The sequence below is a fragment of the Chamaea fasciata genome, unplaced genomic scaffold (genome assembly GCF_029207755.1).
Source record: "Chamaea fasciata isolate MVZ Bird 193981 ecotype frontalis unplaced genomic scaffold, bChaFas1.0.hap1 SCAF_1, whole genome shotgun sequence".
Taxonomy (NCBI): Eukaryota; Metazoa; Chordata; class Aves; order Passeriformes; family Sylviidae; genus Chamaea; species Chamaea fasciata.
Window position 1 is genome coordinate 11,053,755 of NW_027094086.1, and position 20,811 is coordinate 11,074,565.

Here is a 20,811-nt window from a genome sequence, read left to right on the forward strand (position 1 = left end):
GAAGAAATTAAATGCGAGAGGAAGAGTGGACCCTTTTCTATAGAATTAAGCCATACAGAATATCATTTGTTGGAGGTATATTCAAGAGATCTAACTTAAATGCTGTACAAAAAGCATGGAAAAATGCTGGGTTTGGACAAAGAATAAATTCCAATTCATTCCCACAAATGCAATGATGAAATTCTCAGTTCTTACTATACTGAAAATGAAATGGGACAAAACGATGGTGATTGCAGAGGGGGAATAAACCACCTTCTGACAGGGGTATGGAGTACATAACTGAAAAGATGCTTTTATCTTGTTTTCAACTCTAATTTCATACTCATCGATTAACAGATTTACTCTGTGCTTCGTATGATATCATGCATTATTCAAGGAACTTCCTAAAATTTAACAAAAGCACAAGGAACAAGAGGAGAATATCATAATACACAGAATTTTAAATGTCGTTAAACCAAAGGTATGCTTTAAAGAAAATATCATCTAAGGATACCAACATAAACAACCTGGTTTCCTCACAGCATGAAGCCTGCTTTTGTCTGCTTTGTTTACCCGGGCTTTTTCGTGCCAGGAGCCCTTTGTAGAAAGCTGCAATAAACGAATCATTACAGAAAGGAAAACACAATTCTTACTCATTAGGCTCACGATTCTTATTCATTAGTGTATTCGTTCACCTTGATTAAGCAGTAAAAAGGAAGAGGGTTGGGGATTTTAAGAGAGGTACACAGGCTTTTGAAGTGCAACAACTCTCAGTAATTCTCAAAAAGGCTGCAACGAGTTAAGAAGGAATGAGTGATGTCTGTGTGCAGCTCCATGCTTTAGTCAATCCAGGTTACACGCTTTCTCAGCAGGCAAAATTCTATATTCTGAAAAGATATAAAGCATGGAAATGTTGGCTGGTACAGAACCCAAAGCACTGAATGCACGTAAATTATAATAGCTTCCAGTCTCCTTTCCTGAAAATATGCTGTATAATTAAGAGCTTTCCACTTGAGTGAAAACTCCTATTGTTCCATTCTTTTACTGATAATTAATTTCCCCTAAATAGTCTTGTTTACCTGGTTACATTTTTCCTTATGGTTATGTCAAGTTTTCTATTTACATGGTTTTGTTAAGACAAACAGAAAAACAAAACAAAACAAACCACAATCACAACAAAATGTGAGCTTTACTCAGTCACAAGATGGTTTTCATCTAGAGAACATGATCACACCTGGCATTAGTGGTAAGCAAGAGACAGCAGACTTCATGGTAAACTGAGATTACAGCAAGTTCCTGAGATTTACAGACCCCACTGCAATTAAATTGTGCTTGAGCTCCTGGTCCCTAGGGAGCCTTCTACAGCCATCAAATCTGGTACCACAACAATTGTGACTATGCCTATCACAACAAAAGAATTTCACAAGACTCTATGAGTCTTTAGAAATAACTGCCCCAAAGTGTGAAAGCTCAACTAGAAAGGCCTTTTCTCTGCCTCAGAAGCCTGAGAATTTAATATTACAGAATTTCATGCACACATGTGTGGATATCTTTTTAGAGCCAAACTTTATCCTACATCAAGAGCTGAAGCAGGCTGGCTAGTGAAATTACAAAACAGAAATCTTTCTCTGTCTGTAGGAAGGGCAGCATGATAAGGAAACAAACCTACATTTGGAGTGTTTTCTCACATAAACTTTTTTAGCAGTTTGCATTGTGCTGACTGGATATGTAGATGATATGTGGATTAGGCAGCAGACAGATGATCTGTCTAAATGCCATCATGAAAAAGCTGCTCTCTTCTTTTCTATCCTGTTAATGCCAATCTTCCAGATCTCAAGCAGACATTGGTATTATTCCTAGAAAGACAATAATCAGAGCAATGGACCCAAAAATACACTATGCAAAATGGCATGTCACATTAGAGCAGCACTTTGTTTTCATCTGAGTATTGAAAGTGGTGGATGCAGCACATTTAGAACAAAACCCCTGGACTGAAACCTTGAGAGCTTCACAAATCACTTTTTTTTTTTTTTTTTTTTTTTTTTTTTTTTTTTTTTTTGCAAGCCAACACAGCATTTTTTTTTCTAATTGCCAAGCTGCTGATTTTAATGTAGAGTGGACCCTGTCGATAGTCTGGGATTAATGTTGTGGAGATGCTGTAAGTACGTAATAGGAAATAGCATTCCTTCTGAGAAAAATCTTCTTTACTACTTGTACTTGCACTTTTTGGTTCTAATCAGAAATCCCTGGCCCAGGATTGTTTCTAAGTACCTGGGGAGATGTTATGCATTTACCTATGGCTTATATATTATTATAATTACAGTCACTGTCTGGAACTGAATCATGTGCATCAGGGTTTTTTCCCCTCTCTTCTCTACAGCCAAATTTGCTGAACTTCTTGGACTTTGTGTGAAACTTTCTAATGCTGGTTATTGTTGGTACCCAGCTCTGAGTCACTGCATCTCTGGAGTGTGTCTGCATATATTTTCTGTTTCTACCTTCTATGTCTACTCTGCTGAGTTTCCAGAGATCATGGGGAGACCTATTAAGTTCCTTCTGTGGCTTACAAAATATAAGGACATGAAGGTGTTATGAGTAGAGAGTTATATGACACAGAATTATCTGATGTTAAAATTTTTGCTATTTGGACACTTGTTATTAAAAACAGTACCATTTTAGCAGTAGCCACAAAAAGTTCAAACAGTTCTGGTAAGAAGACATAAGACTGTGGATTAAGTGTAATTAGAATATAATTTTGTTTTCTTTTCACAATGAGTATGACATTCAAGCTACCTGAAATCTAAAAGAGTGTGAGTTTATGTGAAGTTCTCATCTTAGTCAACCAGATCCCTGGTGTGAGCTCCACATCTTTTCATTGGCACAACAGAATTAACAGGGCGCATGTTTTGCAGGCAGATAGATAACCCAGAAACCTCCCTGACTGTGGTGTGAACAACGGCTATAAGAAGACATTTCCACTTTTCAAAGACAGGTACAGACAGCCATATACTCAAATGCATGCAGATATGGTTCCTATAAACTGCTGGTGTGAAATAAGGATGCAGGGGTTTCATACTTGCACAGATCCAGCTGGTTACAGCTGTAATCAGAGATTAAGGCTCTCCATATTTTATCTTCCAGGTATAATTTTACTTGTTCACATCTCTAAAAGGCTGCTAACCCCTATGAAGCCATTAGTAAGTTATTTAAAATACACTTGCAATATAAACAGCAACCAGAAGAATTTTTCCTTGCATTATTTGAAATCTGGGTTTTAATATTTTTACTTTCTATATTTACAACAATTAAGCACCAAGCATGCTCTTGATCTGGTGGCATTACACAAGTTCATTCCTGGAAAATGTCTTTGGATCCCTCTGCTTGAGGGTCAGCAGGGTGTCCAGCACCACTCTCCCTTTCCTGCAGCAAAAACCAGTGCATGGAACATGATTTTTCTAAAAAGCAATCAAGTCTCATCCCAATTTCCTTGGAATAAGCAGGTTTGGATGAGTACATTAAAATAGTGACATGACTTGTCTGTGATGTTTCCATCCTTGGGTGCTGTACCCAGGCAGTGGGACCATCATGGCCAGCCCTGTCACATGCCAGGAAGATGTCATGGGCTGGTGCCACAGGTGTGCAATGGGGAGGGAGTCTGGCACCTCTTCCTTGTGCTGGGTAATATCTGCTCCCACCTGAGTTCACATTTGACCATGACACACTGTGTGGGCATCAACAGCAGCACGCAGGGAGTCATTACCATCATTTTCTCTACCGAGAGACACCTGTGTGCAAACCAGGCTTCATTCTGCAAACCCGTGATGTTTAGCAGCAGGGACAGGTGAAAGTATTGTGGAGTAGGGTATCTTTTACCTGCATCAAGAGTAAATTGAAAGACCACTGTGTGGTGACCAAGTTCAACAGCAAATATGACCCCAAGGGATGTAGTATTGATGTTTGCTTCCTGTGGACCTTTAACATACTCCAGTGCAAAATTAGTGTGTGCCTGCTTTGGACAGGTACTGAGCTCATCCCACTGACAGTCACCTGGAGCATCTTGAATGATTTTTATAGAAATTTAACTTTTTAATCTTTATGACAGGAACTGGGAAAAGTCAGTCAAGAAAATTACTTCAGAATATTCTGGTGTCTGTAAAGACATTTTCTCATTGTACTGGCAATTTCTTCTGCCCTGGAGAAGAAATGGATGACAGTTCTCAGGGTTATACTGTGCTCCACGTACTGCAGCTGAACTGCCAGCTGAGTCCCCAAGACAGGGCTGTAATTGGCTTAGTGCATATCAGGTTCCCTTTGACTTCCCTTTGTGAACACAAAGGCTGGGATGTAGCCAAGGCAAGAAAATGTACAGCAAAACACAGCTGAGGTGAATGGCAAAATAAACAAAAGCAGATGTGCCTCTTCACAAGGTTATGTGAGGGAGGTGGGAGCAAAGTATGTTTCAACCAGAACAAAAGACAAAACTGATATCTGAACACAGGAGGCTTTGCAGACAGAGAAAGGTGCTGTCAGTGATCATCAGTGAAGTAGCATTTGCAGTTCACAAGATATCAACAGTGAGGAAATGGCTGTTGTGGGTACCAAACGCACACAACAGACCAAACAAATCACAAAAGCATGATGTCCATGTTAAAGGCCTCCAGTGAAATTATGTCAGCACCTGGGCTGGCAAACCCAGAGCCCTTCAAAAATCTATTAGATGGATCCAAGTTCTCTACTACTTTGCCACATGCTGTGTATTTTCAGATGCAGCAGGTTTTTTACCAGACTAAATGGAAGTAATGTAAGAAATTAAACATAATTTAGATTTGAAAGACACTGAAGTGCATTTGATGGCACTCTTGAAATTCAAGATGCCTCAAAGTTCTAGACATGCCTGGCTTCTGGGTTGCTGTAAAGCTGCTGTTGCTAAAATGTCAAGACTACTGAGGAAGTGCTGGCCTCTGTATTTATTGACACACGGGGTTTTCACTGAATATGATAGTGGTAATATGTGGAATGATAATGGATATTTTTGATCCAACCTAAGACAGCGGGTGCACTGATCTAGGAATTTTACCTACCAGTTTCACATATCATCCTCACCTGCTAAGAAACCAAAATCCTTCCTCTCTAAAGACAGACCTTGGGTGAGAAAACTTAATAAGTAAGGTGACTTTCCAAGGTTTTTTCTGTGTCAGAACTGAAGTTCCTAACTTATGTCTCATATCTAAATATCCTTTAGGTTATGTCCCTCAGTGTTGCCAGAAGCAAGAGTGCATTAGATAAATCAGACATTCAGAAGGAAGATAATTACATCAGCATGTTTATATCTCTTAGAATTAACAGAGGAAGACAATATTTTACATCAAGCTATACATGTCTTGGGAGTAAACTTTTCCCTTTCACAGGGAATTAAGCTAAGGCGGGGCTGTCCTTTGACTGTAAGAGTTTTGTTATAAATAAGATGTCTTTTTTCATTTGCACATCACTGTCAAATATTTGGTCACAACAGGGATGCCTAGGAACTACCACCAGGTGAGAGAATAAATGTTCTCTTTTCTGTGTTATAAAATACAATTCTTTTTGGCTTATATGCAGAATTATGCACCCATATTTTGGTATTAACCATGTATGAAACTGCAAACTTGTGTTTACTGAGATTATAGTGGATCATCAGGGATGCAAAGAAGAATCCATAAGTAAATCATTATAATATTGAAGCAAAACGGTTCATTCACATCAGGAGGAGCCCTAGAACATGGTCATTATTCGTTACAGATGTTTACACTTGAGTTGTAACTAAGACAAGAGAGATTCCTTTTTTCAATGCTACCGATCTAAAATTAAATAGCATTTTACTATTGTAACATGGAGACAAGATGCAAATGAAGAGTTATACTACTTTTAGACAAAAATTGTCTCTTTATACTCATTCAGAACCTACTTAAGTTCTTTAAGGAACAGGAAAAATGGTTTTGCAAATTATTTTCCAGTGTTATTCTAGAAAGCTCACAGTTTTTTTTTTCATAAAAGGCCATTTTATTTCTTTGTTTGGTTGTTCTTTACATTCCTTTAATGTCAAATGGCAGTTTTCCTTACTAATGGTACTGTAGTCCAAAAGACCAGGAACAGCAGTAAGCTCATTAAATATTAAAAAGGACCTCTGAGAAAAAAAAAACAGCAAGATGTTTGACTGTGCTATCAATGATTTTGGACTTGTTTGGGGGTTTTTTGTTATTTTCCCTTATGCTAATTCAATTTAGAGCACCTGTAATATTTAAACCATGGAGAAAATGTTTTCAGGCCAGGGGGTATATATTTCATAAGAAAAATAGTAGAAACTGAATGAACAAATGAAAGAAAAATAAGGGGAAAAAAAAGAATTACTGTCTAAGCTTCCCCTTTTTTGCATAGTTGCTGTTGCAACTAAACAAGCAACACAGTTAATCCCTAATGAGAATTAAGTTATTGTGTAGTTGCTTAACTCACAAGGGTGAAATACTCAACACAGCCAAAGTCCTGAAATACAATTAGAATAAGATGTGACAACCTGCACATTCCTATGATTTAAGGACAAAACATGTCTGCATCTACAGTGTTGAGATTTATGATGCAAACATTTATGCTTCAGTTTTACCCCTGGAAAAAATGGAACCCCATGTATCCTAATACTGAAGTCTGAACAGCAGTATATGAACTCACAGAATTAATTCATAACAGATAATGTTTGTTGTACCAACTTGATACCAAAACGTACTTTAAAAAAAGAATTATCTCACTAACTGGAAATATATATATAATATATATAATATATATTACAGTGCAGAAACTTACTATTTATGAGTTTAAATACAAAAGATTGCACCTGGTGACAAAAATTTTGTTTAGCTAGTGAAAGAGCAAATTGCTGTTGAATCATTGATGCAAAAGCAACCAGGGAAGCACAAAGGATTTGTTTAACATAATTCTAACTTACCCGTGAGCTAAACTGCAGTATATTTTATAATATAGTCTAAATAAATGGCTTGTGTTGGTGCTCAACAGGTGACTACTAGCTAAAAAACCCATCTTGAAGTTTACAATACAGCAAGAAGATGACAAGATGTTTGCATGCATAAAGGTGAAATATGCCAAGATTTATTAAAAATTTAGATGCAATGGATGCATATGTCCTATTCTTTATGCTTCTAGATAAAAATGATTCATATGATGATGGCAATGTTTACTGTTTCTTTTAGTGAAGGCATAAATCTTTGCACCTCCACATTAATATATTCACACTCTTTTTTCCTTTCTACTTACAATATAGGTAATGTTTTCCAGAAACTGTAATGTAATATTTAATTATTTACTTTGATTCAGAAATTGTAAAATGTCTAAATTACAACCCACTATTCTATACCTAATTTTTAAAAATTAATTGAATGGTCACTTTATACACACCTTTATATTAATAATTACTTTCACCATTCCTTGGTGATTATGAAAATCACCCCCCTGTCATGGGCAGGGACACCTCCCACTACCCCCAGGTTGCTCACAGGCCCACCCATCCTGGCCTCAAACACTTCCAAGGATGGGGCAGCCAGATTTTAGCTGGACAACATCTTCCAGTGCCTCACCACCCTCACAGTAAATTTCTTGGCAATATATAATCAAAATCTATTCCCTTTCAGTTTGAAGTCATTACCTTGTCCTGTCTGTACACATTCCTGTAAGAAGTCCCTGTCCTGCTCTCTTATAAGCTAGCCCTCTTTAGGGAATATGGGTTAAGGCTATTAACCCCAGCTTGAATACCTTTAGATATTTAGATTATATATGGCCATAGTCCATAAAGCTGTTCGATTTTGTTATCATGGGAAAAGAAAACAAGGGAAAGTCGATCAGGGAATTCATTCCCATTATGTATGTATACATGTATCATGTATTCGTTCCCATTCTCTGCATTTTGCTCCATATAACTTTTTTTCCTTTGAGTGACTTCTTGTCTGCTCTTTAGGCTTGATGAATTATTCCACTCTGAAAAAAAATAATAAAATAAACATGTTGAACCAGACTCCACACAGATAAGATAATAAAATATTCTCAGTTCTACCTTTGAGTGACATCATAAAACGAAAACTAACAGGAAAAGTAAGTCTGCTAATTCAAATTAATACAAATTGGGGCAAAACCCCAAGTAAATTGATTTTAATGGATATTATTTCCTATTACACAGGCACACATTGAGATTGTCTGGATGCCTTAACTGTACATTTCCATACCTTTAATTTCTTCTACATTTAACTTTAACTTTGACTACAAAATTTGTGCAATTTGTTTAGGAGACAGTAGCATTAACATTTTTCTCACTTTAAATTGTACTTTTAAATTATGACTTTGATTTTATTCCATTATTTTTACAGTATGTAAAATATGTATTTGTGTGGATGTGTTTGTTTCTGGAAGTGTACAGAATGAAGAATTTGTTTTCAAATGCCTTGTGAATAACTGTGCTAGTCTAGCTAGTGCTTGATTTATAATTCTTAGTGCATTGGAAATATTTAAGCATGTTAAAAATAAATCTAAGTATCCCGTTATAAACTGTTTCAAGATCACCATTTTGTAACTGAGAACAGAATACTACCATAATCTGAACAAAAGAAATGCTGAGACAAAATGTGTGTAACATACCAACAGACTACACAATGAGACTTTCCAGAAGGTGTTAGGCACACTGTGTGCTTCATGAGAGGAGATACAGGATAAATCTGTGACCTTTCCATTTATCTGTTCCTTTCCTCTCTCAGAAAAAATACTGATCTTTGGAAAATAATTAATCATAGTGTATCAGAGTATGGGGAACTTTACTTGTTCCTCTAAGAAGGAAAAAATTCAAAGTTACTAAATAGAGTTACAGGCATAGAAACTGTTCCTTCCCCGGGGGGAAAAAAAAAAAAAAAAAAAAAAAAAAAAAAAAAAAAAAAAAAAAAAAAAAAAAAAAAAGGATGAAAGAAAGAAATGGGTCAGAATGTCAACTGATGCAACTTAAGGTAATTCAAATGAAATGGCTGACGACAGAGACATCAGTTTTAAGGTGGAAAAAACTATTAGACCAGCCTAGTCTGTCTTCCTGCATAATGCAGGCCAGAAAATTCCAAATAGCAACTCTGGTTGAGCTGATAGATCTCTTGATTCACTTGATTTGGCTCTCTACTTTTTGAAAGATTAGTAGATATTCTCCCCAGGAGGCAGAACATGATGAGACAGCTGCAGTAGTTGATGCAGTATTTGATTTGCAAAAAACACTTACAATTTTGGTCTGTTGTGAATGCAAGTATCAAGAGCCCACACTGACCTCTCAAGAACTGGTTCACTGCCAACGTGAGAAGGACAGTGTTTCAAAGAAAATGCAAACCTTTCTGGAATCCCAAGCTGACAGCGACAAATGTCTAGATGACAAGGTCAAACAGCAGGTATCTTTTTTATGGAAAACAAAGAAAGGTCACACATGGTATGACTTTCTGATTTTTAAGAGAATTTTAACTAGCATCTCACAATTAGACATCAGAAAAAAAGGAATAAAGAAGAAGCCTAGTCATGTATAGAAATAGAAAGTTCACTGTACATGTGACTCTACAATAGACATAGGCACAAAAGCAGCATTGAAGAGATACAGAATTTATTTCTTGAGATATCAGATGGCCCTCCATGAAAGAATTTTTTTTCTCAGATTTTGGATTTTCTAGGACTAAGATCAATCTCTTTCATTTTCTCCACACGTTAGAATTCACATGAAGGATAAAGTGCCATTGGCTTCAGATAAATGTGTGCTTGGTGTATAAATAGACATAATAAATATAGTTGGCTAAAAAATGGATTATTTGTATTGGTGGAAGTCAAAAGCCATTGATTCACTCCAGCAAAGTGATAGTCAGAGGAAAGAGAGGTTAGTTTGCAAATAAGAAACCTGCTTATTCAAATTGTTTCAGTCCTGTCCCCTTGGTAAAGTTATTCTAAACCAACTGAAGGATTTATGGCAATTTTAAGAAAAGTAGACTTAGATTTTTTTAATTATGATAATCTGGAAATAGTGCTACAATGGCCTTGAAGGGCAGTTTGGACAAAACAAGCCAGTGTCAATAACGGATGACCTAGATTTAATAGGAATTGGGCATCTCTGGATAGTCCATTTGGGACCAAAGCCTATGAGGCAGCTGCTAAAAGCAGAGTTGCCAAACATCCTGACAAACAAAGGGACAATTCTGACTTATTTTTTAAAATGCCCCAGCATCCCAGTAGAAGAGTATAAGTTCCCATTTTTGCTGTAAGTCAACCATCACACAGCTACAGATTTTAACACAGCACACTGAAACTGACCCACTGTATTACTGAGGGAACACATGGGAACCTGTCCAACTGTTGGCTGTGTCACAGGGAGACTGTGACACCGTGTCACTGTGGTCCCCAGTCTACTTGAAATTGAATCTACATTTCCCAGCACCTAGAAGAATGCCCTGACCATGAAGTTATTGGGGCAATGGTATTGCTACCCAGCAGAGATAGTGCTCTGGCAGACACTTCTGCCTAATGCAAACTTCTCCCAGAAATGATGAATTCTGAGTTGTGTTCACGGAGTGAATGCAGAGAGATTTCTATTCTGTCTGATTTATTTTATGTTTGAAGTTATTTTCCAATTCCTATGAATAATTCTTGGCTAGGAACTCTTTCATAAGGCCTGAAATAGCAGTGAGACAAATTTGCTGCTGTTGAAGTGAGCTTTGGTCCATGGTCCACAGGTAACATGGATCTGTGATGATTTAGGTTAGCTCAGAATTTATCCCAACACATTTTGATAGGCCATGACAAGTCAGACAGCTAATTTAAATGTCTCATTGAATAATCAGACCCTTTCGAATGAGATCTTGGATGTAAAGCACTATCTGGATGTTCATTTGTCTGCAAGATCCAGGCATGTTTATTCAGGTTTGATGGTAAGTAAGCCTAAAAGGGATGCAAAGATAGGGATGTGATTTCATTTAAAATACTGGTGTATCTAATCACTGAATTTTCTGCTTTCAATTTAAATCAGACTGTATTAACAAGGGTTTGGGAAACAGGTAAAATTCCTATGTGCAAGATTATTTAAATAGGGCAGAGGAAGGAACTGTTGGATAATTAGGTTTTCCTTTATTTCAGTAATGCTGAGAAATAAGTCATTTCTATAATGGAGGGCGTAAAGGGTTCATTAGCCATCATCCTGGTAAGGCAGGAGCTTTGAGAAACAAACAGCAGTAGGTGTCCTTGGTGCAGCCACAGTCTGCTGCCATGTGTCACCATCTTCTGCCTCACTTTGTATGCAGTGGGGCTGTGCTACTCTGTGCCAACAGTTAATTATGTGCCCACTACAAAGGACCACTAAGTCACTGTAATTACATGGCTGCTTAATATGCTCTCCTTATAGCTGTGCTTATATTGTAGCTCCGCTTGCAAGAGGAGAACAGGAAAAGCTGGATTGTGGTGGTCAGATCTCCCCTACTTGCACCTATGCCAAGGATGGGGTAGTGGAATGTTACCTGCTCCAGTAAATGCAGCAAACCCATGTATTCTGCTTAGGTCAGGCATCACAGCAAAATGGAGAAAGGTTTCATCCCAAATTCACACTGTCTTTGACAAAATCCCATTCTGACATGATGAAACTGGCCTGGCAGCTGCTGCCCCTGGGTTCAGCTCAATCAGCAGGTCTGTTGTTCAGGCTTTCTGCTGCTTCCACACACAGAGCAGTCCCTGGGGCACTGGCTGCTGCCATGTCACCAGGCTGCCAGCACTGCCAGTGGGGAAATTCACTGCAGCTGAGGCACAGTGGAGAGGTCTGACCATTGCTTTAATCTCTCTTAAACACAGCTGTCCTTACGCAGCCCAGAGGAAGGAAGACTTGACAGCACAGACACTTCAGATGGTCCTGTAAACAGGGGGAGAGTAATACACCACCAAGAGCACATGGCATAAACTCTTTTTGATTCTTGCAAAGCCTGGCACTGGATTTGTGGGTACAAGTCTCTCCTCCTCCCACCCCGTCAGTCTCTTGCACTACAGCTGTCTGAGCTCTGGGTTGGGCCCTGGTGACGTTTTCATCAGGTCTGAGTCCCATGGCTGCTCTCCATTGGTGCCACTTGTACCAGCAGTTGTGGTGTAGTTGCTTCTGCCCGGTGGTCCTTGTTTTGTCATGACTAATTTCCTAATGGACATGACCATGTCTGTACGCATTTTTTACTATTTCATGGGTTTTTTTAGCAATAGTGCCTGGTGTGGTTGGGACAGATAAACATAAAAACTCCTTTGCTGATAACGGCCTCTTGAAAAGAACTTCAACACGAGTAAAACACACATACTTAACCTGTTGTTTTGTGAAAGTCAGGTCCTTAACTGGACGTCTGATGGCAGGAAGCAGAGGGATGACATTTAATACTGTCATTCCACAGACCTAAGGTGTGTGAGAGTTTTAACGGAATTTTCTTTAACGATTTCAAGAATGCTTACTCTTTCCTTACCAGTCCGTCAGAGCTGTGGGCCCACTTACAATGGGGCCCTAGAAGTGCTTCTGCATTAAAGCTTTGGATTGCTAGCTCTCAACTTTTCTAAGCAGATACAGGACAGAAACCAAATAACCTTTTTTTATTATTATTTATTTAGCACATAGTCTATAAGGCTATAAGACTGTAAGTCTGAATTTGAACTTTCATTGCATTCATGTGGTTTCTTTCTTTTTACTGGACTGCTGTAATAGGAGTGGGTCAGCCTTATACAGTGAAAACCAGTCCTCATAACTGATAAAGATTACAGAACTTTTCTGGGGAAGTGTTAACAAATGGCCTCATTGCATCTAAAAGAATGTATCTCATACATGCTACTTGTTCTCATAAGAACAGACATTCTGTATTGCCTACAAAGTTTAGGGACAAACTAAATTCATCTGAAACAGTCCTTCACATTTATTCTTAGTTCACTGATTTAAGAACGTGACACTAAATATTGGAAGTCTGTCTTTTCTTCTTTTAAAAAAGAAATTCTCCCAACACTACTCTGAAACATACTGTACAGAAAAGTATTTTCTCACTTGATATGAATCTTACCACTTAAAAATCAGGTCTTGAGTTTTAGACTTAAGCGTCTGCCTTCAGACAACTAAATAAAAGTTTCTTGGTTTTCAGGGATGCTCACCAACAATAAATACACTCACTGATTCAATGAAGCATTATGGTACTTAACAACTCTGAAGAAATCAGGTCTACGTTAATTTGGGCAGATAATGTAACTCTGGGCATCCACGGAATAAAAAAAATTATGTTAGCTTTAAAAACTCTAAAAAAAGTCAGGGTAACAGCTTTGGCCAGTCCCCTTGATCCACATTTCCAATGAGCATTTAACAGGGTCTGAGAGTTAAGCACTATTAGGAAGAAGGAGACCTAGGGGAGCAGTACAGCACTGGCGAGGTGATAAACTGCTGGCAGTATAATCAGGCAGTTACAGCACAAAATTGAGAATGTGGAAATACAAGTTCTAATCCTGACTTGATGTGTGGCTTCGGCAAAGTAATTTCAGTCCCTCTTTCCAGTTTACTAACTAATAAACAGTTATTCTGTAAATTATTCTGAGGATGCTGTGATATCTATTTAATTTTAGTCAAGCAAGCATTTTGAAAACTGACCATACTAAGCACAATTTTCTATTATTTTCTACTATTACAAGTAGAAGTAAAAGATAAATCAATTACTTTTGAGTGTCTCTTGGGACACACAAGTGGAGCACCTGTATTATTTTGCAGGCATCTGGTACATGTCTTTACATGTCAAAGTTTCAAATATATTCAGGCTCTTGCTAGATCCAGTTTCAGCTGGAATTCACCAATTGACACCTCTGTGATCTAGCTATCCTCTTCAAAATCGTAGAGCCATAGAATATGCTGAGCTGGAAGGCACCCATCTGGATCATCAAGTCCAACTAATGGCCCTGCATAAGACACACCAAGACTCATAGCACATGTCAGAGAGTTTTGTCCAAATGCTTCTAGAACTGTCAGGTTTGGTGCTGGGACCATTTCCTTGGGGGGCCCTTTCCACAAAGCTGCCCTCCAGCCTCTCATTATCTGCTCTGTACACACTACCAGAGCTGCTCTGTCCCAAGTGAATAATCTGGCACTCACCCTGGTTAAAATTCATACACAGTTCATGACTGCTCATCTCTCTAATTTTCTGAGGTATCTCTGCAGGTCCTCTCTGCCCTCAAGGGAATCAACAGCTCCTCCCAATTTAGTATCATCACCAAACTTAGTATTTCTTCAAAACCTGCATCCAGGCTGTTTATGAAGATGTTGAGGAAGCACTGGGCCAAGGATGGAGCCCTGTGGAACCCCACTGGTTACAGGTCCCCAGTCTGATGTCACCCCATTCATTACAACCCTTTCTGACCAAGCCATGACCCAGCTCACTCACCTCAGGGTGTGTTTATCCAGGTAAGTGCTGAACATTTTGTCCAGAGGAACCTATAAGAGGCAGTATCAAAATCATTACAGAAATCAAAAAAAAAAGATAGATCAGCTGGCTTCCCTTGTTCAGCTAGGTGGGTTATCTTGTCATAAAAGGAAAATAAGTTCAACAAGTAGGACTTTCCCCTCATGAGGCCATGCTGGCTGAGACCAATGGCAGCATTTGTCCCTCAGCTGTTTTTCAATACCTCCCAGAATAACCATATTTTCCATAATTTTACCAATCACTGAGGTGAGACTGACTGGCCTACAGTTCCTAGGGTTAACCTTTTTACCCTTTGGGAAAATGGAGACAGTGATCACCAGTTAGTTTCCAGTCAGCTTGAGCCTCTCAGGATTCCCTAGATCATTTAAAAATCCTGGAAAGAGGCTTTGCAATAACGTCCGCCTGCTCTTTGGGGATTCTAGGATGAATCCCATCAGGCCTCATAGATATGTAGAGATCCAGCTGGAGCAAGAAATCCTACACAAGTTCAGGATTGACTGCAAGTTGATAAATCTCATGGTCATAGTCCTCAAGCTCGGGGTTCTGTGACCCCCTGGCTCCATCATCCCTGTTGGAGACAGGCAAAGAATGCATTTAACATCCCTGCCTTGTCCATGTCCCTGTTTGTGAGGTGACCATCCTCATCTTGTGTGGGAGCATCTGCGGACAGCAGGGAGAAGGAATTTTGCTGACCTGAGATATTCTAGAATACGTGGTTTTATTGCACGGGTCGTGGGTAAAAAGGGCCTTGCCTTCAGACACCAGCCTTGGCTGAAGGAAAGTCCCAGAGAGAGAGAGAGCAAGAGCAAGGGGGTACGAGTTAAGAGAGAAAGGAGCAAGGGAGCAAGGTGGCGGGGGTCAGAGAACAGGGGGAAGAGGTAAGAGAGCAAGAGCTAAAAGACGTAGAAGTAAGAGCCAAGAATAGAGAGGCAGAAGTAAGAGCCAGGAATAGAGAAGTAGAAGTAAGAGCTAAAAGAGGTAGAAGTAAGAGAGCGAGGTCCTTGTTATAATGCATTATATCTCCTTTTGTGATGAATATTCTAATTTACAGTGACCAACCAATACAAGACACAAAATCCTATGGAATCTACATATAGCCTATAAGAACTACTACATTACTATACTATGTTGTATTTTAAACTCTAAAAACTACTCTTTAGACTTTTCTGGTTTGCTACATTGACCTTTGGTTCCTTAGCCAGCAGAAAGGTATTGTTCAATCAAAAGGGATTCTCATTCAGCTGGCTAGGCTATTGTTTTCAGGTTATATAGTAACTAAGACTCGGTATCCTACAACTCAAAGTAAGCTTCTATTTCTATTTCGATTATAGGTTTCATATTTTCAAAATCTTTTGCTAAACAATCATTTTTATAAAGTTTCCCTGATTCATCTTCCCCAACAATCTTGTTACAGGCCAATGTTATTTCTGCACTGCCTTTTGCCAATTATGTATATGAAGAAACTCCCCCAAATTTCTGGCAGGTGCACCTCCAGCTGAACTTCGGCCACACAATTTTTCTCCCTCCAGTGGCAAGTAGCATCTCAGTACTCTTCCCATATCACCTAGCCTTGTTTCCACTGGGCATACACCTTCCTTTTTTGCCTTATTCCAAAGGCAAAAGCCAAGCCAGTCTTCTGCCTCACTGTCTTGGCTTAGATAGACAGGTGTCTGCCAGGGAGGGTTGGAGTCCCCCTTAAAATGTAAGCCCCTCCCCCCCTTTTCCAAATTATCATAAATTTGCAATTAAAAGGCTGTCAGGCAAAGATTTTGGGAATAGGTATAGCAGTTCTTTACTAGGGATATAAAAATACAGATGTTGTAGTACAGAAGAACAAGCAAACAAATAAACAAACAAGAAATCTTAGAAAACCCCGACAGAGTAAGAAATACAACCTGACACCCTGTTGGTCAGGGTGTTGGAAACAGTCCACAGTAAGCCCTCCTGGAGTGGCAGATGTGGTTCTGTTGGAGTAGAGATGGTCCCATTGAAGAAAAAGGGTCCAGTAATGGTGAGATGTGTCCGGTCTTCCTCCAGGGATCCGGTGGAAAAACTGGATACCTAGTGGGATTGTGGCTCCTTTTTATCTAGGTTAAGATGGTTTGGCTCCTCCTCCCTGTGTGGAGCAGCTTACAGTAGTGCAGTGTAATGTGTAATGTCATTGATGAGCTCTTAATGGTCCATTAGCAGAAGACATTCCCATGGAAATAGTGAAACAATGAAGAGAGATAAGTAGCACTCCACCATCTGATAAGCGACACTGACCCATTTGGACAAAGATAAGCAATTCTGCTCCACCCAGATAGAATAGAATAATATGCTCTTTACAAAACCCATGACACTCACCTGCTTGATTTCTGAGATTTGGGAATTGCGACTCCTGTGCGCATAGGAAGGGATGTTTAAAAAGTGACCAGCACTGATGGACTCCAGCACCTACAAAATCATTTCCCCAGGGTACTTTATCTACTAGTTTCCTGAGCAGCCTGAAGTCTGTTCTCCTCATACCCAGAGCTGAGGTTTTGTTGGCACTTTTCCTCCTGTCAACAGAGATTTTAAAGTTCTTCCATATATTCCTCATAGTACTGCTGTGACACATCAAAACCTGACGGGTTCTCTAACACGAGAAACTATGTCTCTTACCCTCATCACTCTTTATATTTGGTTTTGAATATTCAAAATATTTGGGTAAGGTTTTTGTAAACATTTGTAACCTCTATGTAACAGCAGAACAAGCCTGTTACCAGTAACATGCAAAAACTATTTGACAATTACCATTGTAAATTAAATGTTAGAATTAGATACCTGGGCTTTAGAATCAGTGCTGAGAAAAAGGAGACATTCTCACTTACTATTCTTTCAGCATCTCTGTTTGAAGGTTTGCATTTTGGAAACTATCAGGACATCGCAAAGGTTGTCAGCTTCATTATAATTAAAGCTGAGTATCTGTAAGATAAACAAAAATCTGCTAAAACTGAATTTTCTCAATCTGTGGAAAACAGATTTTAGGCATTTTCTGCTGAGATATGGTCTTCACAGTTTTTCATGAAAATATTCTGTATTCATCGTCATATCCCCATTATTACCTGTTTTTGCCTAATCTCCCCATTAAATTATATATCCTGCTCAAGATCTTTAGGCCTTGTGTTTCCAAAACCACATAAGGGTATTTTTGTTTTGTGACTCAATTTCATTGGAAAAATTTTTGTTCTAGGATTATTATGGTGATATAATACTCTTCAAGCAATTTATGAACTTGAAATATGGGAAATATTTCAGTCAGTCTCATATGTGAGACCCAAGCTTGTATAAATGATCACCATATTCTGTGGGGTGGAGGTGCTGAATCTAAAAGTGTGTTATTTGCCTAACTCAAACCTTGCAACCTGGTTGTTGCAACACTCATAGCTTACCTCCAACAGCATCTGCTCACCTTTGGAAAACTAAAGCCTGTTTTGAGCATGACATTTGACAAGCAGAAGACAGAAGCTTGTCTTCTATGACAATGAAACCCTGGGCTGCTAAAATCACCAGCTGTAGAATGAGATGCAGATGAATAGGTGGACCTATTCTATTGAAGATACTTTGAAGACTTTAGGATCCATCAAACAAAAAGGACCAACTTAAGGACATGAAGCTGTTTAACTACCTTTTATGGGATATAGAGAGGGAGTAACTTATAAAAGTCAGTGTCTTAGGAGCTTTGCTGTCAAACTGAGATTAGTACCACCTGAGCTTTGTCCTAAAGCACAACACTTCTGCAGTTCATTGCAAAAAATAGGAGTCATTGAATGAATCAGATCAGGTGGATGCCCTGGACGTATACTGCTCCTCAGTTTGGCATGACCCATCTCCTTAGGTTGCTGTCTGTCTGTCCAGTCTTCCCCCTCATTACTGAAGGCATTAGACAATTTCAGCCCCAGGACCAAGCCCTGAGTAGGAGCAATGCAGGACAAAGCAGAAGCCTGTCTTTCCCCACTAGCTTTCTTCAGTAAAGGACTCACCAAGAGACCTCCAAAAAAAAGCCTTTCTCCAAGTGAGACGTTATTAAATCTGTAGTGTGAGATTCCTCTTCTTCAAGCTGTAGAAAACCAACCTAGAGGGTTAGAGCATTTATGGTGAATTATCAAACTAGAGCAAGAACTGAAACCTGAAAGTTTTTTCAATACTGTGGCTACAGTATAGAAAAAAGTATAATGAAAGTAATTTTAGGTATATAGCATCTTAAGTGTACAAGAGCCCCTCTATACATTTACAAGCTTAATCCAAATGTAAATGGCATAATTTTTTCTATCAAATTAATTCTGATGGGCAGCTTAATTTTCCTAATACTAATTCTATTAGTACTAATATTTATGTAATACTTTGAGATTGATGGTTAGAACCAAAAATTATTATTGTGGTCTTAAAATCCAATTTTCAGAATAGCATATTCCTCGAAAATCAGAAGTATTAGATCTGTTAAATAAGTAGAAATAATTTTCATCTTGACTTCCTGAGTAGTTCCATTGAAATCAATCTCTGTAACAACGTGCATGCTTAAGAAAAGAAACACCCTAGTGCTCTGCTGAAGAGAAGCTAAATTACCAATAAGCACAGTTCAGATGCTCAGCCTACTAATGCAGCGCTAAATCCAGCGGAGTTCACTCCAGGGGAAGAAAGTCTTTTCTGGTTATCACAAAAAATTGCACATATTCCCTGAGAGATAAGTTCTGGTCCTGACCTGACTTAAAGCAAATATTCATTATTTTATATTAGATCTTATAATAAATGAGCCTTCAGTGGAAAAGTATCTTCAGATAATATAACCCATGACTATAGATTTCCTCAGGCACTGTGCTGAGTTCAGCTATAGAAGTAGCTATGCTAAAAAAAAAAGTTTTTCTTTCTAATTTGTGTGTTTGTGTACATGTATTCACCCTCATATTTTGTGTCTTTTAAAAACATAATATTAGAGGAACCTTTTAAGCCCAATTTAGGCTTCAAACTTCTTCAACAACTGTTTTTATAATAAGCTGTACAAAATAAGGTATTAATATTAGTGATTTAAAACTCAAAGCACTAATAGTGCTGTATTCAGACTAGGTATATAGCCTGGTCTATCTGCACAGTGGAGACCTCCACTCTGGACAGGGAAATATACTACAGCTTCTGGAAATACCATGCTGTGTTAACTGTTGCTGCAAGACTTTTGTGAAAACCTCCCTGCACACTGCTCCATCAAATGTGAGGCATTAATCTATATCTGGAGTAATGCCAGAGCCAGATAAGAAGAAAAATCTGTCTTCACTGCAATTCTGGAAGACTCCTTCAGCAATACCATTTCTTCTACTTTTAGAGCATCCTGCCATCTAACCTCTTCCTAGAGTCAATGGGGAGAAATAGGCATCTGCAAGATACAATTGGTCTATTCTACATTTTATCTTGGGATAAGATGAATCATGCAGTAGAGAACCCATTTCTCTGCATTGATTTTAAAAGCCACCCAGTGATTAGCTCTAACACAAACACCTACAACTCACACCCAACATTAATTTAAATGGATTTTACCATGTCTGTCTTTGAGCCTTACAGAAAAGTAGGTTATTGGAAAGTTCCTAAAAAATCAGAACCAGTTTATGAAAACTGGGCCCGAAAGAGCTCAGGTCTGTGTGGGGAATCAAAAGAATCAAGGCTACCCCCAACAATCCTGAAAAGATATTTCTGTAAAAATATCTTAACTTGGCATTTCCTTGGGGTTTTTTTCCTGGAATCTCACAAGATACAGTAAGAGTACATTGAGTAAAAGGATCCATAACTTCTACAGGCTCCTGTTATAGAATCACTGTCAAGCCAATATTTAGCTTACTATGACTTGAAAGCAGCCGAGCAATGTTTGGGGAAATCTGGACTTGCACCTTGTACATTCCAGCTGCCTGTCATGAAACAAAGCCTGTATTAAAACTGAGTTTGACACTGTCAGACAATTTCCTGGTGGATGTGATCACACTGAATTTGAAGAAACATAATATCAAAACAGCTAAAAGGGTCACAAAGAATAAATACAGATAAAAAGATAGTGAGAAATGCATCCCAGTTGTGTACCATTTGCATTATAATCAGAATGGTTTTAGGAGAAAATGAAAAATGAAAATCTAGGCAATAAATATTCAGAAACACATTCATTTGGAGAAAAAAAAAACCCCAACATTTTCCTGTGTTTCAAGTTCTTTTTGTACGTGCTAATCTCTCCAAATTACTGCACAGATCAAAGTTTGAGATAAAGTAAACTACTTTTTTCTAAAATATTTTTGTTTAGTTCAAACATTTGCTTTCACCTCAA

General features: G+C 38.5%; 1 long non-coding RNA gene across 1 annotated transcript; it reads right to left on the reverse strand.

The window, feature by feature from the left end:
* Positions 1–7,911: 7,911 nt before the first annotated feature.
* On the reverse strand, positions 7,912–16,468 carry LOC136301332 (uncharacterized). Its single transcript, XR_010723852.1, has 3 exons — positions 16,385–16,468; positions 14,451–14,500; positions 7,912–7,998 (listed from the first exon to the last, which is right to left on the reverse strand). It is a non-coding gene; the product is annotated as an uncharacterized lncRNA (long non-coding RNA).
* Between the last annotated feature and the right edge of the window lie 4,343 nt (positions 16,469–20,811).